The following is a 15,998-nucleotide window of genomic DNA, read 5'->3' as shown; positions in this document are numbered from 1 at the left end:
CAACAAGAGATAACCTGATCATCCCAGCTTGACATTAAATGGCATTTCCATCGCTGAATCCCCCATCATGAACATTCTGGGGAGGTTAACATTGACCAGAAACTGAACTAGACCAGCAATGTAAATACTATGGTTAAAGCAGGTCAGAGGCTGGGAATTCTGTGGTGAGTAACTCAGGGAAATCATGCTTAATGAATCCATTGGAGTTCTTTGAAGGAGTCACATATGCTGTGGATAAAGGGGAACCTGTAGATGTACTGTAATTAGATTTCCAGAAGGTATTTGATAAAGTGCCACAACAAAGGTTATTGTGGAAAATAAAAGCTTATGGTATAGGGGGTAACATATTGGCATGGATGGAAGATTGGCCAGCTAACAGGAAGCAGAGAGTTGGTATAAATGGGTCTTTTTCTGGTTGGCAGGATGTGATGAGTGGTGTGCCACAGGGGTCAGTGTTGGAACTTCAACCATTTACAATTTATATAAATAACTTGGATGAAGGAATTGAAGGGATGGTTGCCAAATTTGCTGATGACACAAATATAGGAAGGAAAGTAAATTGTGAAGGTGACATAAGGAGGCTACAAAGGGACATAGATAGGTTAAATGAGTGGGCAAAGATCTGGCAAATGGAGTATAATATGGGAAAATGTGAAACTGTTCATTTTGGCAGGAAGAATGAAAAAGAAGCTTATTATCTAAATGGTGAGAGATTGCAGAGCTCTGAGATTCAGAGGGATCTGAGTGTCCTAGTGCATGAATCACAAAAGGCTAGTATGCAGGTACAGCAACCAATTTTGAAAGCTAATAGAATGTTATCATTTATTGTGAGGGGAATTGATTACTAAAGTAGGGAGGTTATGCTTCAGTTGTACAGAGCACTGATGAGACCACATCTGGAGTACTGTGTACAGTATTGGTCTCCTTATTTAAGGAAAGATGTAAATGCATTGGAAGCAGTTCAGAGAAGGTCTACCAGACTAATACCTGGAATGGGTGGGTTGTCTTATGAGGAAAGGTTGGACAGGTTAGGCTTGTATCCACTGGAATTTAGAAGAGTAAGAGGTGACTTGCTGGAAACTTTTAAGATCCTGAGGGGTCTTGACAGGGTGGATGTGGAGAGGATGTTTCCTCTTGTGGGAGAATCTAGAACTAGGGGTCACTTTTTAAAAATAAGGGGTCACTCATTTAAGACAGAGATGTGGAGAAATTTTTTCTCTCAGACAGTAGTGAGTCTTTGGAACTCTCTTCCTCAAAAGGTGGTGGAAGCAGAATCTTTGAATATTTTTAAGGCAGAGGCAAATAGATTCTTGATTAACAAGGGGTGAAAGGTTATCAGGGATAGGCAAGAATGTGGGGTTGAGGTTACAATCAGATTAGTCATGATCTTATTGAATGGCGGAGCAGGCTCGAGGGGCCGAGTGGCCCACTCCTGCTCCTAATTCATGTGTTCCTGACTCCCCAAAGCCTGTCCACCATCTGCAAGGCACTTGTCACGAGTGATGGAATACTTTCCACTTTTTACCTGGATGTGTACAGCTCCAACAACACCCAAGAAGCTTGGCATCATGCAGGACAAATAGCTTGCTTGTTTGGCACCCAATCCTCCACCTTAAACATTCGCTCCAGCAGTGTGTGCCATCTACAAGAGGCACTGCAGAAACTTGCCAAGTGTTCTTTACAGCACCTTCCAAATCCTTGACCCCTATCGCCTAGAAGGACAAGGACTGCACGTGCATGGGAACACCATTATCTGCAAGTTCCCCTTCAAGTCAATTACCACTTAGACTTGGACTATGTTGCTGTTCCATCACTGTCACTGAATCAAAATCTGGGAACTCCCTCCCTCATAGCACCTTGCATGTACCCACACCAGATGAACTGCAGTAGTTCAAGAAGGTGGCTCACCACCACCTCCTTAAGGACAATTAGGGATGAACAATAAATGTTGGCCTTGCCAGTGATGCCCACATCTCATGAAAGAATAAAAAAAGTGTTATTGGTTGGTGCTGTCTTTCTGATGAGATATCAAATACTGTAATTATTTCGCCCTCATCAATTTTCTTGCTGAACACTGATCTATTTACTAATGTTTTTCCACTGTAAATCCACCTGACCACAAAGGGAGCAGTCTGCAAGTTGGGGTTTAATATAAAAGACAGAATTGAAAAAGGAGCAGGTTGTTCATGTGCTGTCTTGGTCAACATTCCTCCCCCAACTAACATCGCCAAAGAAGCAGATTAAGCAGTGATTTACCACATATGTAGGGTTAGGTGTTCACACACTGGCTGCCACATTTGCCTACATAACAACACTCAGTACTTTATCTTTCTTAAGCTTTAACAATTGCTGTACTTAACTCTCTCTGAACACATCTTGTATCAAAATTCTTCCCAAATCTCAGATCCACTTTATGCCTCTGATCTCCCTACATTTCCATCTATAATTACACCATGCTTTGCAACTTATTGTGAGACACACTTTGGAGGATCCATTGGCCGTACTGAAAATGATGCGGCTGCCCAAAATAATAAAGGTTTGCGAAACGCTTTTCCTTTAGGCCCATAGCACCCCTTTAAATCGACTTCAAGTTCAGCTTTGGGGTTAAGCTATGACAGCACCATGTGCTCCAGAGTCTGTGCAATCCAAACAGTTCAGTTATGAAAACAGACAGATTACTGCCAGGACAGGATGTTGGACTATTAAAATTGTACAACTTTTTAAAAAGCAAACACACGGAATCAAAGTACCAGATGCTGTAATTATTTCTCCCTCATCAATTTTCTTGCTGAACACTGATCTATTTACTAATGTTTTTCCACTGTAAACCCAACTGACCACAAAGGGAGCAATGGTTTAGTGATGTTTGGATTTGTGAAATGGATGTGAAATTGATAATCAGGTGATTGGGGATATTGGTGTCACTATAGCTGGAAAGGACTTTGTAATGCTCCAGTTTCCATATGTCTTTTAGTCAAAATGAAAATTTTATAGATACAACCTGAAATATGACCGATGGCTATTAAATTTGAACTTTCTTGATGCGTTCACACACCATGAAATCCCAAATCATGAAGTACAGAAAGCCTTTGATTTGATTTCTATTCTGGATTGTTAGCTAATCTCAGTGAAGGTGGCACTTAAAATGCCTCAACAATCTTAATCTTTGACACGAGTGCTGCCTCATGATTTCTAATGGAATGTGTGATGTGCATTAGTGTGCGCGTGTGAGTGCATGTGTGTGCGCATGCACGTATGCATTTATGCATGCTGTGCATGTGCACGTGTACATTTGTGCGTGGGTGTGCACGTGCATATGTGTGTGCGTTTATGCATATATGTATATGTGTATTTGGGTGTGCACATATTTGCATGTGTCTCTGTGAGTGCGTACATTTGTGTGTTCGTACATTTGATTGAATTTTTCGCAAAGGTGACCAGGTGTGTAGATGAGGGCCATGCATTTGACGTAGTCTACTTGGACTTCAGCAAGGCTTTTGATAAGGTCCCGCATGGGAGACTGACAACGAAGGTTGGAGCCCATGGGATCCAAGGTAATTTGGCAAATTGGATCCAGGATTGGCTGAGTGGCAGGAAGCAGAGGGTGATGGTCGAGGGGTGCTTTTGTGACAGGATGCCTGTATCTAGAGGGGTTCCACAGGGATTGGTGTTGGGTCCCTTGCTGTTTGTGGTACATATAAATGATTTAGACTTGAATGTAGGAGGGTTGATCAGTAAGTTCGCGGATGACACAAAAATTGGTGGGGTGGTAAATAGTGAGGAGGGTAGCCTTAGATTACAGGAGGATATAGATGGGCTGGTCAGATGGTCTGATCAGTGGCAAATGGAATTTAATCCGGATAAGTGTGAGGTGATACACTGGGGAAGGACAAACAAGGCACGGGAATACACAATGAATGGTAGGACCCTGGGAAGTACCGAGGATCAGAGGGACCTTGGTGTGCATGTCCACAGGTCCCTTAATGTAGCTGGACAGGCAGATTAGGTGGTTAAGAAGGCATATGGGATATTTGCCTTTATTAGCCGAGGCATAGAACATAAGAGCAGGGAGGTTATGCTGGAACTGTATAAAATGCTGGTTAGGCCACAGCTAGAGTATTGCGTGCAGTTCTGGAATCCGCATTATAGGAAGGATGTGATTGCACTAGAAAGAGTGCAGAGATTTACCAGGGTGTTGCCTGGGCTGGAGAGCTTTAGTTATGAGGAGAGATTGGATAGACTGGGGTTATTTTCCCTGGAGCAGAGGACATTGAGGGGGGACATGATTGAGGTGTATAAAATTATGAGGGACATAGATAGGGTAGACAGGAAGGAACTTTTCCCCTTGATGGAGGGGTCAATAACCAGGGAACATAGATTTAAGGTAAGGGACAGGAGGTTTAGAGGGGATGTGAGGAAGAATGTTTTCACCCAGAGGGTGGTGGGAACCTGGAACTCACTGCCAGAAAGAGTGGTAGGGGCAGAAACCCTCATAACATTTAAGAAGTATTTGGATGTGCACTTGGGATGCCATGGCATACAAGGCTATGGGCCTAGTGCTGGAAAATGGGATTAGAATAGTTAGGTACTTGTTTGACCGGCGCAGACCCGATGGGCCGAAGGGCTTTTTCCTGTTCTGTAGACCTCTATGACTCTATGACTATGTGTGTGCATTTGTTTGCCCATGTGTGTAGCATGTGCATTTGTGTGCGAACTTATGCATGTACATTTCTGCATGTGTGTGTGTGCACATATGTGTGTATGTGTATGTGTGTGAGTGTGTGTGTGTGCATATGTGTGTACGTGTGTGTGTGTGTGTATGTGTGCATATGTGTGTATGTGTGTATGTGTATGTGTGTGTGTGCATATGTGTGTGTGTGTATGTGTGTGTGTGCATATGTGTGTATGTGTATGTGTGTGAGTGTGTATGTGTGTGTGTGCATATGTGTGTATGTGTACATGTGTGTGGGGGGATGTCGGATGAAGTTAGGATTGGGCTTCACTGTGATCGATTTCATGTCGAGTTGTTTTCTGATATTCACTCTGTCACTTTCTTGCCAGTTCACATAAGAAGAACACTCTGTGAGGTCTGCAGGTCCCTGGGGAACCAATCCCCATGCTTTCAGCAGTGGAGTGGAGAAAACAGGAGCTAACTAAAATTTTAAATAAAAGAAAGAAGTAAAACTTCCCTCACTGATCATTTGTTTCCCATTGGTATGACCCTAGAGTCACTGTAATGTCACAGGTGACCTATAGTCACTTAGAGTTCCCTGGCTTGCTAGTTGCTTGACAACAGAGATGGCTGTGAGCAGCATTAATGTCACATAGTATCATATTAAAATGGAGCAAATGCAGGCAACACATTACCAGCAATCAGATGTTCCCCATTCACTATCCCTTCTTATTGAGAAGTTTAATTGCTACCAAAAACTGTGGTGCAAGTGAATTCAAGTACAATGTCTCCCAATTACAAATTAAAACGGCATTAAGTTGTTTTATTAAAGACTCCTGATGACAGGTCAGGTAAACATGTGGCACTGAGCCAAACAGACCAGGGAGGTCCTGGGTTTGATCTTTGGACCATGCTAAACTGGTTTTCTCAAGTTAAAAAAATACTTTCACATTCATGAAAGAATTTAATTAAATAGAATTATATTGTCGCAGCATTAATTGTGCAGCTCTGTTCAAGAACATTGAAATCGCAGGTAGTGGTTTCTGCATTCAATCTCTTCCTTGCCTTCATCTCTGCTTCAAGTTAGGACACATGACAGATAATAATGCCTTTTCCTTGTCCTAATTTTCTCCCCTGAAACTGTTGTTAAAGTTCCACAGATCCTGGCAAACCTCCTGACATTGAGACAAATTCAATTTACAAAAGGGGTCATTAGGACAGTAATGAAGAACCAACATCATGCTAAATGTACTCCCCCCTTAGCCTGGGATCCTTGAAGTCATTGCTAACATCCTTAACACCACCCTCCCAGAAATCATCAGTTAACTCAGCGCAGGTCAGGGATCAAACATGAGGACTTCTTGGTTTATATGCCTCAATATCACACTTGCCGTGGAATCTTGGCGTTGTACTCAGCCTTGCATTACCCCTTTCTGCCTCATCTTCAGCCTATTCCTAAGACAGCCTGCTTCAAAATGTCATCTACCTCTATCCTTGCTTCTTGTGGTAACTGGACGTATAGTCACTCCCTCCTGCCAATCATGGGTCATGTGAGGTACTGTGGGGGCTACGACCAGTGAGCTCTTAGCACAGGCAATCCATGGGGCAGGGCTTTCCGATGACAAATCTGGCCAAGTGTGCAAGCACTAAAAATGCCTCTGCAATTAAGTTTAACTGTTTCTCCATTATTCAAAAAGGGAGGGAGAAACACAATTATTCAAAAAGGGAGGGAGACAGAAAGCGGGAAACTACAGCCCAATTAGCTTAACATCTGTCACGGGGAAAATGTTAGAAGCTATTATTAAAGAAGTTATAGCAGGGCACTTGGATAAGCTCAAGGTAATCAGGCAGAGTCAACATGGTTTTGTGAAAGGGAAATCATGTTCAACCAACTTATTGGAGTTCTTTGAGGAAGTAACATTTGCTGTGGATATAGGGGAACCAGTGGATGCACTGTACTTAGATTTCCAGAAGCATTTGATAAAGTGTCACATCAAAGGTTATTGTGGAAAATAGAAGCTCATGGTATGGGGGTAAGATATTGGCATGGATAGGAGATTGGCTAGCTAACAGGAAGCAGAGAGTAGGCTTAAATAGATCTTTTTCAGGTTGGCAAGATGTAACGAGTGGTGTGCCTCAGGAATCAGTGCTGGAACTTCAACCATTTACAATTTATATAAATGACTTGGATGAACAAATGGATGGGATGGTTGCCAAATTTGCTGATGACACAAAGATAGGTAGGAAAGTAAGTTGCGAAGAGGACATAAGGAGGCCACAAAAAGATATAGATAGGTTAAGTGAGTGGGCGAAGAACTGGCAAATGGAGTATAACGTGGGAAAATGTGAAATTGTCCATTTTGGCAGGAAGAATAAAAGAAAAACATATTATATAAACGTTGAGAGACTGCAGAGCTCTGAGATGCGGAGCGATCTGGATGTCTAATGCATGAATCGTAAAAGGTTAGTATGCAGCAAGTAGTTAGGAAAGCTAATAGAATGTTATCATTTATTGCAAGGAGATTTGAATACATAAGTAGGGAGGTTATGCTTCAGTTGTACAGGGCACTAGTGAGACCACATTTGGAGTACTGTGTACAGTATTGGTCACCTTATTTAAGAAAGGATGTAAATGCATTGGAAGCAGTTCAGAGAAGGTTTACCAGACTAATACCTGGAATGGGTGGGTTGTCTTATGAGGAAAGGTTGGACAGGCTAGGCTTGTATCTACTGGAGTTTAGGAGAGTAAGAGGGGACTTGATTGAAACGTAAGATCCTGAGGGGCCTTGACAGGGTGGATGTGGAGAGGATGTTTCCTCTTGTGGAAGAATCTAGAACTCAGGGTCACTGTTTAAAAACTCAGAGGGTCGTGAGCCTTTGGAACTCTCTTCCTGAAAGGCAGTGGGAGCAGAGTCTTTGAATATTTTTAAGACAGAGGCGAATAGATTTATGGTGAGCAAGGGGGTGATAGGTTAACGGGGGTAGGTGGGATGCAGATTTCTGGTTACTATCAGATCAACCATGATCTTATTAACTGGTGGAGCAGGCTTGAGGGGCTGAATGGCCTACGCCTGTTCCTCGTTCATATGTATGTTCGTATGTTCTTGACAAAACCAGTCTGCTCCGTAGAGTCATCATACTTCTATTTGCAGAAACCTAAATCTATTCCTTGATCATCTCAAGACTCAACAGAGGTGAAGTTTGCCTTGGGATGGGGTAGGGGGGCTGGAGGTAGCACAAAACGTCAACGGTGAGTCAGCAACCTGCTTTACATTCCGTGCATTTTTTTTCCCACTGAGGCAGTCAGAGCGTAAAGCATGTAGCTGAATCACTATCACTGCCCCTCAGGATGAATTTAATTCACAATTTATCATTTTCACCTGGCTGGCTAGCTGGCCTCTTCCACCCAGCATGATCCACAAATTCATGCAGAATCCCATGATCCATGTCCTTAACTGCCCATGCTGCCAGCCTTGCCAGGCTCCAGTGACTCTCCAGAAAACAATGACAACTTGCATTTATATAGCACATTTGACATAGTCAAATGTACTTCAGAAGAGGGTTATCAAACACAATTTGACCCTGGGTCATGCAAGAAGATATTAGGGTATTTGACCAAAAGCTTGGCCAGATCAGTAGTTTTTTAGGAAGGGAGGGTACAGCTGCCAAAGGTGGAGAGATGAAAATCTGGGATGCGCAGTCGTCCAGAATTGAAGGAGTGCAGCGACCTCAGAGGGTTGTAGGCTGGAGGACGGGGTCATTAACTGATTTTATGATTCTTGCCCTTGATTGCTTTTGAATTCTACCTGGGTCTCACCCCACCTTCTCTGAGTGATTTCCTTCATCCATACATCTCACATGGACACTGTAACCGTCCAATACTGGCTTACTCCTCATGTCCCACTTCTGCTCCAGTAGGAGCAGTTGTTCTTTTTCTACCCTCTGGGCCTCCTTTCAACACCTTCACATTGCCACCATCTCCGCTTACAAAAGTTTCCTAAAGGCACTTCCCATCCACTGGTTCCTTAACTACTCTCTTTGCTTTCTCCTTCGCTCTTGTCCTCCTGGTTTTGAGTGTCCCCTTTCCCCATTGACTTGGTAAATCTCTCAGTGTGTAAAGGAGCCACAGAAAGGTAGGAAGGTAGGTTGTGTTCGACCTAACAGAAGAGCTTCAACAAAGATTTTGATAGATATTGCGCAGGGGCATTTGCTAGTACTGTGTGGGTGCATTTAAATTAAAGTGGCAGGGGGATGGGAACCTTAGCAAGGAGACACAAGAGAGGGAAACGAAGATAGAAATGGAAGGCAGAAATATAGAAAGCAAAAGTGGAAGGCAGAGGAAACAAGGGCTAGCAGCAAATAGGGTCGGAGTACAAAAAGAGATGTGTAAAAATGTTAAAAAGACAAGACTAAAGGCCCAGCATCTGAATGCGCGGAGCATTCTCAATAAGATAGACAAATTAACAGCACAAATAGATGTTAACGGGTACGATATGTTTACGATTACAGAGATATGGCTGCATTGTGACCAAGGCTGGGAACTGAATATCCAAGGGAATTCGAAATTTAGGAAGGACAAGCAAAAAGTAAAAGTAGGTGGCTTGATGTTGTTAGTTAAGTATGAAATCAGTGCAATAGTGAGAAAGGATATTGGCTCAGAAAATCTAGATGTAGAATCAGCTCGAGTGGAGCTCAGAAGCAACAAGGGCAGAAAACATTAGTGGGAGTGGTCTCTAGACCTCCAAACAGTGGTGGTAAGGCAGAGGAAAGCATGAAACAGGAAATTAAAGATATACGTAACAAGGGTGCTACAGTAATCATGGGTGACTTTAATCTACATATAGACAGGGGGCGGAATCATTCCAGATTTGCACAAAGTGTGGTAGTGGGTGGGAAAGGGGATGTTTTAGGGTTTCCACGCCGTACTGTCCCATTCTCAGTGTGTCCGCCTCATTAATAATGCATTCCTGGGAATCACGCTGGATCGTTGGCGGGGTGGCCTCTGATTCACCAGCCCATCATCACCTCAGGTCTTCACCGAATTGGGCGCCATGTTTAAAAGGCACCCCTGCACAAAGCTAGCTCTCTCTAAGGGATCGGAAGCTGCTGCAAAGCCATGGCTGCCAAAAGGAGGGAACCTGCTGCCCCCAAATTTAGTGACTCCTCCCTCGGGTGCCAAAAGGATGCAGTGGAGGGCCACCGTGAAGTCTTCAACCCCGACTCTGGGCGAAGACCAGCAAGCAAGGGTGGCAAATCCAACATTGGGAGGTGGTGGCAGCGGTGGTCAGCACCAATGCCTTGCAAAAGAGGACAGCCACCCAGTGCCGAAAAAGGGAGAATGATCTCCGTTCTGGCAGGGTAAATCACTCTTCTCATCACTCTCAACTCACACACTCACAATCCCATCACACATCCTTGGTGATCTCACTCACATTCAGTTCAAGGGGCATCACCGTTCACTCTTTCACACACACCTTCATCTGCCCTGTGTATCATGTCCTCATCCTGTCCATGGCACCACTCACCGCCCACACTTACCAGGCATACTTATCATCTGGCCTGGCAGGCATCCTGCTTACACTCTCTCCATCTGTATTCATGCAGGACAAGCTGGCACACAACAAAAGGGAGAGGTCGCAGACTGGTGGAGGAATGCCCGACATCAAGGACCTCACAGACTTTGAAAATAGAATCACCCAGCTGGCCAGTGACGATCTGGACCATTCCTGTGCTGATGGTGAGGTCAATGGTGCTCAACCAAGTGAAGATCGAGCAGTGCAACATCCATAGATAACCATGCTGTGAGTGAGTTCCCCTGTTCTGCAGTCCCCTGCCGTACACTAATTATCTCTCCTTACTTTCGCAGGCACATCTGGGAAGCAGCCGATGGGGTCCACGACCCAGGTCCTTGGCTCAAGACCTGAAGACACCTCAGATGACACCCTAATTGAAGACCCATCACAGCACTCATCCACACCCTCCACCAGCGCAGAGACAAACACACCTCTGTGGGACTTAGTTCTAGAGTAACCTTGGGGTCACAATCTGGTGAGCACATCACACTGCCTGATCCATAGCAGCAGGCGGCAGGGATTTTCCAGGTTTCTGGCACTCGGAGGACTGCTGGAGGCTAGGAATCTGCTGAGTCCGAGCCAGATGACAGCCCCTGGACTTGGTCACACCTCAGTTGCTGGAGCTGCAAAGACAAGCTTGGGATCATCAGGAAGGGATATCTGCTGCACTCCTCAGATTGCAGGGCATGACGGAGGAGTACGTCCGCCTTCAGGCTGGGATGATAGCGCTGGCATACCAACGCATTGAAGTCAACCATGGTAGGAGTGTTGGCACCATGGAGACCTTAGCCCAGGGCATCGGTCCTGCACTGCTGCGTGGAATGCACTCCATCAGTGTCAATGCCAGAGGGGTGTGGGGCAGCTCGACTTCATGCCAGCTTCCCATTCTCCTCAAGGAGTCAGCCAGGGGCCCTCAGGCACCCATAAGGAGGAGGATCAGCAGGTGCACACTCCAGGCCCATTCATCCAGGTGACTCCTGAAGTGTCCGGCTCCTCCAAATCCCCTTATCCTGTGACCCCAGCAGCTCCAGCTCCAAATCCGTATAGGGTGCCACTGCCACACAGCTGGAGCCCAAAAGCAGGCTGGAGACCTCCAGGCCTCGACCCTCCAGAGGATGCCCACCAAGGACATCACAGACAGGGCTTAGCAGTCAGCAGGCTGTCTCCACCTCCGCTATGGATGTCAGGGGAGCACCAAGATGTAGCTGCAGGGTTAGGAAGGTTAAGAAAATGTAGTTGCACAGCCTGGGCATGGGTGTTAATTACTTGTAAATAAACTCCCAAGTATGTCTCCTTGTCTATGGCTCCTTGGTATGATGAGCAGTGTTCATGTCACGCCGATGTGAAACCTTGGTTCCTGCACAAGATAAAGGCAGATGTCTCAGTCCTGGGCCTCTTCCCTGTGCAGTGTGTAACCTTCGGATCAAAGTGATGGTCTGGCTTCACACTCACTGGGCACATTACTGATGCCTGCACCTCGATGGTGCTTGCCATTGCTGCCAGAATGTAGTGGGCAGGCGTCACAGAGTTCCGTCATTCTCTCTGGCCTGCACTGGAGCCCTTGCCCTTACACTATACTGAAAGCCAGCCGGGAAAAAGTGACTTGCCTGTGCCCCTGGTGAATGCCTGGCATCTCTTCCTTGGTGTCCTATAGGCGATGCTGCTTGAGCGCTGTGCACGGTTGTGTACACTCACCTCCAAATTCCTCTTGAAGTTCAGGTCGCCAGGTGCATACCTTTTAAAGGCAGTCTTGAAGCACACTGTTCTGAAGTCACAATGCAGTAGGCAGTAAATTTGATGAGGGGGGATGATTCCGGTGAGCAGGGCTTATAATTAGATGCAAATGTATTAAAATGACATTCCCGACGTGCGGCCTGCCATTGATGGATGGAGCGGATGATTGCATTTTGGCTTCACGATGGCGTGAAACCAATATTTGGCCTTCTTGCCATATTGTTCCCCCCGCTGCCTATCATGATGCACGACACCAACAGGGCTGGAAAATTCTGGCCTGGGCAACCAAATTAGCAATACTACTATGGTGGATGAATTCCAGGAGCGTGTATGAGATGGGATTTTAGACCAGGGCGTCAAGAAAGCAACTAGGGACCGGGCTATCCTAGATTTGGTATTGTTTAATGAGAAGGTGTTAATAAATAATCATGTTGTGTGGGGTCCTTTCGTGAACAGTGACCATAACATGATAGAATTCTTTATTAGGATGAAAAGTGAAGTAGTCCAATCCAAAACTAGGGTGCTAAATCTAAACAAAGGAAACTACGAAGTCATGAGGGGTGAGTTGGCTACGATGGTTTGGGGAACTTCATTAAAAGGCATGATGGTGCATAGGCAATGGCTAATATTTAAGGAATGAATGTATGCATTGCAATAGTTATATATTCCTTTCTGATGCAAAAACACAACAGAAAAATTGGCCCGACCATGGCTACAAAATAAATTAAGGATAGTATTAGATCCAAAGAGGAGTCATATAAAGTTGCTAGAAAAAGTGGCAAGCCTGAGGATTGTGAGCAGTTTAGAATTCAATGAAGGACAAGCAAGAGATTAATTAAGAGGGGAAAATTAGTTTATGAGAGTAAACTTGCAAGGAACGTAATAATGGATTGTAAAATCTTCCAAAGGTATGTAGAAAGAAAAAGATTAATGAAGACAATTGTAGGTCCCTTAAAGTCTGAATCAGCAGAATTTATAATGGAGAACAAAGGAATGGCAGAGCAATTAAACAACTACTTTAGTTCTGTCTTCGCAGAGGAAGGGACAAATAACTTCCCAGAAATGCTCGAGAACCAAGGATCTAGTGAGAAGGAGGAGTTGAAGGAAATTGGTATTATTAAAAATAGTGCTGGAGAAATTAATGGGACTAAAAGCCGGTAAATCTCCCGGGCTCGATAATCTACATCCCAGGGTACTAAAGGAGGTGGCCATGGAAATAGTGGATGTGTTGGTTGTCATCTTCCAAAATGCTATAGATTCTGGAACAGTGCCAGCAGATTGGAAGTTGGCAAATGTAACCCCACTATTTAAAGAGGAGAGCGGGAGAAAGCAGAGAATTATAGACCGGTGAGCCTGACATCAGTAGTAAGAAAAATGGTAATCTATTATAAAGGATATGATTATAGGACACTTAAAAAATATCAACGGGATTAGACAAGGTCAACATGACTTATGAAAGGGAAATCATGTTTGACAAACCTACTGGAGTTTTTTTAAGGACATAACTAGCAGAATAGATAAGGGAGAACCAGTGGATGTGGTGTATTTGGATTTTCAGAAAGCTTTTGATAAAGTCCCATGTAAGAGGTTAGTGTGCAAAATTAAAGCACATGGGATTGTGGGTAATATATTGACATGGATTGAGAATTGGTTAACGGACAGGAAACAGAGAGTAGGAATAAACAGGTCTTTTTTGGAGTGGCAGGCAGTGACTAGTGGAATGCCACAGGGATTGTTGCTTGGGCTCCAGATATTCACAATATATACCAATGATTTGGATGAGGGAACCAAATGTAATATTTCCAAGTTAGCTGATGACAAAAAACTAGATGGGAATGTGAGTGGTGAGGAGGATGTTTAGAGGCTTCAAGGTGATTTAGACAAGTTGAGTGAGTGGGCAAATACATGGCAGTTGCAGTACAACGTGGATAAGTGTGAAATTATCCACTTTGGTAGGAGAAACAGAATGGCAGAGTATTATTGAAATGGTGATAGATTGGGAAATGTTGATGTACAAAGGGACCTGGGTGTCCTTGTACACCAATCACTGAAAGCAAGCATGCAGATGCAGCAAGCAGTTAAGAATGCAAAGGATATGTTGGCCTTCATTGCCAGACGACTTAAGTACAGGAACAAGGATGTCTTACTGCAGCTGTACAGGGCCCTGGTGAGATCACACCTGGAGTATTGTGTGCAGGTTTGGTCTCCTTACCTAAGAAAGGATATACTTGTGTTACGACCAGTCCCTGGGTGAAGTCCCCCAATTTGTTATGATCCCGGATGAGATACCCCAAACTGTTAACTTCTTGAATGGGACCCCAATTTTCTTATGCTCCTGGGTGAGGAGGATTGAGCCTTATTTATTCAACCCCTCTCAGTTGGTTGCAATGAAGTTAATTTAAAAAGGGTCCCTTCTCTCCTGGATACCTTTTCCCAGTCCAAATGTATTTATGTTTTAGATTGAGCTAATTTAACCAGGTGTTCTTGAGTCAAAGTTGGAGTAAGTTTATTAATTACTGAACACCAAAGAAAAAAATAATAAAAGTGCAACACACATACACACAGATTAGAAATAGGAAGTTGAGTCCAAAAATAAATGTTAAAAAAGATATATGAATCAGTCTTGGCTTGACCGTGAGGAGTAGAGATGGCGAAACATTGCGCCTGTTAAGTTGGGTGATTCCAGTAAAGCTGACTTTGGCAGTTGAGCAGTTGGTTTGAAGACACTGGGTTCTGCAGGTTAGCTGAAGGAGCTGTCCTACTTCCTTTTTGACTGTGGCTTTGCTGACTTATCTCCAGCAACAGAGAGATGGTTTTGGATGCCTGCTGAGATGTCGTAATCAGTCTCCATTGTCTCTGCAGCCACAGGAGATTAAAGTTCAGTCTTTTGCATTGCATCTCTTCCTTTCAAGTGTCTCTGTCTGAAGTTGACCTTGACACCTTTTTAGGTGCAACATTCCATGGTCTCTTTGGGCTAGTCAGTCAAGTATAATCCACACATGAATTTTCAGAACGTGGTTACTTTACATTCTCAGCCAGCTTTGCTTGAATGTCTTTTAAAAAAACACATATCTTCCTGTAAAAAGTTCAGTATGTCCTTAAGTAATTTGGTTCTGTGATCCGCTGTCGTGACACTTGCCATAGGAGGAGTGCAGTAAAAGTTCACCAGACTGAATCCTGGGATGGCAGGATTGTCGTATGAGAAGAGATTGGGTCGACAATATTCGCTGGAGTTTAGAAGAATGAGAGAGGATCTCATTGAAACATATAAAATTCTGATAGAGTAGGACAGGCTGGATGCAGGGATGATGTTTCCCCTGGCTAGGGGCTCTAGAACAAGGGGTCACAGTCTCAGGATATGAGGTAGGCCATTTATGACTGAGATAAGGGGCAATTTCTTCACTCAGAGGGTGGTGAACCTGTAGAATTCTCTACCACAGAAGGCTGTGGAGGCTAAGTTGCTGAATATATTTAAGAAGGAAATAGATTTCTAGCCTCTAAAGGCATCAAGGGATATGGGGAGAGAGCGGGAGCATGGCGTTGAGATAGAGGATCAGCCATGATCATATTGAATGGTGGAGCAAGCTCGAAGAGTTGAATGATGTACTCCTGCTCCTATTTTCTATGTTTCTATAGATGGAGATGCAGAGCCTGAATAGATTATTGTTGTATAAACAGATTCCACAGGGGTGTCGTGTCATTGAATATACAGCAGCAATGCTCAGGAATGTTAAGATTGCAAGTTCTCACTACAAAGGCTGTTCCATATAATTCATAAATCTGCGTTTAAGTCTGAAAAGCTTTTGGTAAAATCAATGTCCCATTTTGAAACAAAAATAACAAAATGAAGAAAAGGCTGAGAAATGGTAGGAAGAGGGTAGATCAAAGAGGAAAAGAAGAATATGAGCCAAGAAAAGCTAAACACAATGCAAAGTAAAGGCCAGGCCTCAAAGCAAAATTCTTTTCTCTCCTTCCCCCCAAGCTATAAAACAAAGACAAGAATTCCAAACCCTGAAAAA

The sequence above is a fragment of the Cetorhinus maximus genome, chromosome 10 (assembly GCF_964194155.1).
Source record: "Cetorhinus maximus chromosome 10, sCetMax3.hap1.1, whole genome shotgun sequence".
Lineage (NCBI taxonomy): Eukaryota > Metazoa > Chordata > Chondrichthyes > Lamniformes > Cetorhinidae > Cetorhinus > Cetorhinus maximus.
Note: the sequence above shows the minus strand (reverse complement) of the source record.